This window comes from Nicotiana attenuata, chromosome 1, assembly GCF_001879085.1.
Source record: "Nicotiana attenuata strain UT chromosome 1, NIATTr2, whole genome shotgun sequence".
Classification (NCBI taxonomy): Eukaryota; Viridiplantae; Streptophyta; class Magnoliopsida; order Solanales; family Solanaceae; genus Nicotiana; species Nicotiana attenuata.
Window position 1 is genome coordinate 44,824,881 of NC_031989.1, and position 2,464 is coordinate 44,827,344.

The window sequence follows — 2,464 nt, forward strand, 5'->3', positions numbered from 1 at the left end:
AAAAAAAAAAACTCTCATAATGACCACATTGTGGATTCTATTTTTTTGTGTGAAGGAACGATTCTCAATTTATAGAGGCCACAACCTTTTTTTCCGAGAAAGGGATCTACCAAATATGGAAAAGATCTATATTTTTCTTTAAGGAAAAGTAAAACAATTATGGCGAACTCTTTTCCTTTTTAAAAAAGGGAAAAATTCAAATATGGAAAGAAAAAATCTGGACAAAATCCAAACACTCTTTTCTCAAAAGTACTTTTGGTGAGAAGTAGTTTGTGTTTGGCTAATTAATTTGAAAAGTACTTTTAATCAACAATTAGTGTTTGGTCAAACTTTTAAAAAGTGCTTTTAAGTGTAAAAACACTTTTTTGCTTCTAAAAGTTTGGCCAAACACTTCAACTTTGAAAAAAAGAACTATTTTTGACCTTGGATAAGCACTTTCGCATTTCTCCGCAAAAAGATTTTTTTAAAAGGAGGGAACTTTATGTCAAAAAAGTAAGTTTGCACTCTTATGTGTCAATGGTGGTAAATAGGTGAGCGGAGTTGAATTTGAGCAAGTTGAAAACAAGTTTTTCATGAGCAAATTGAACCATCAGATAAATTTGAGTTGAAATTGTCATCGCTAGTTTGCTTCCTTTTCTGACAGAAGGGCTTGAGTTAGTAAGAAACAGAGAAAAGAAGACGACAACAGTATTAAGCAAAAGCAGATAATAAAAGTCAACAAGTTGAGATAAAAGAAATTTATTTTTTTGCTGCTTTTAGTTCTCTGCTAGTGCAGATTTTTATAGGCAAAAGACTCAACAAACTCAAGAAAGAAATCTGGAATTACTCACCATATTTACTCCTAAATACTAGGTAACAACCCAAGGTAAACTACTCTCCTAAAGACTAGGACAAAGCTAAATAATAAAACTTTTATTTGCTAACACCATCCCTTAAACTGAAAGCTCTCAAGCTTCAGTTTAACTTTAGCTTCTGAAACTCTTCCATAGTGCCAATGCCCATTAACTTCCTCAGATTTCGGAAAGGGAGAAATCTGAGAGGTTTGGTAAAAATATTCGCTAGTTGGTCTTCACTTCGATAATATTGCAGCTTTATTGTTCCTTTATTGTTGAGATCTCATAGGAAATAATACTCCACATCAATGAGCTTGCTTCTTCCATGTAGCACCGGATTCTTTGACAACTTGATGGCAGAGTTGTTGTCGCAAAAAATTTTAGTTGCTCTTTCTTATTCGAACTTCAGTTCTTCAAGAATTCTCCTTAACCAAATAGCTTCACAAGCACAACTTGTTGCAGCGACAAATTCAGCTTCAGTAATTTACAAAGTGACAATTGATTGCTTTTTAGAAGACACGAAACAACCCATGTGCCTAACATAAAAATATAACCTAAAGTGCTCCTTCTGTCGTCTTGTTCTCCTGCATAATCACTATCAGTAAAACCAATCAAACCAGATTATTCACCTCTTCTTATAGAACAAAACAAAATCTTTAGTTCCCTGTAAGTAGAGAAGGATTCTCTTAGCAGCTAGCAGGTGAATTTCAGTTGGGCTCTCCATATATCTGCTTATAAGACTTGCATCATACATAATATCGGGCCTTGTAGCAGTAAGATACATCAAACTACCTACAATTTGCTTGTAGAGTGTGTTGTCCACCTTCTTTCCGCTTCCAGCTTTGCTTAGCTTCAAACCAAACTCAACTGGAGTGTTGGCGCTATTGCAATTCTGCATCTTGAATCTGTCCAAAATTTCTCCCACATACTTCATGTGAGAAACAAATATTCCATCATCAGATTGTACTACATCTAGTCCGAGAAAGTAATACATCTTACCAAGATTAGATATTTCAAACTCATCCATCATAGACTTCTTGAAATCGGCAAACATGACACTATCATTCCCAGTAAATATAAGATCATCAACATATAAACACACAATAAGCTTTTTCCCAGATTTTCCAGTTTTAACAAAAAGAGAATGCTCATATGGACATTTCAGAAAACCAACTTTTAGAAAGTAAGCCTCAATGCGACTATACCAAGCTCGTGTAGCTTGTTTTAGTCCGTAAAGAGCCTTTTTCAACTTGTACTCCTTATGTTCATTTTCAATTTTTATATAACCAGGATATTGCTCTACAAATACTTGTTCTTCCAAGTATCCGTACAAAAATGCCGATTTGACATCTACTTGAAAAATAGGTCAAGAATTATGTGCCGCTAATGCAATCACCAATCTGATTGTATCGTGTCTCACAACCGGAATAATAACTTCCGTATAGTCAATTTCATATTCTTGCTTGTATCCTTTAGCCACCAAGTGTGCCTTATACTTGTCGATTTCACCATCTTCTTTTAGCTTTATCTTGAATACCCACTTCAAACCAATAGTTTTATACCCCTTTGGAAGATCTGATAGCTCTAGGTGCTATTTCTTTCAATAGCATCAATTTCGTCATCCATAACTT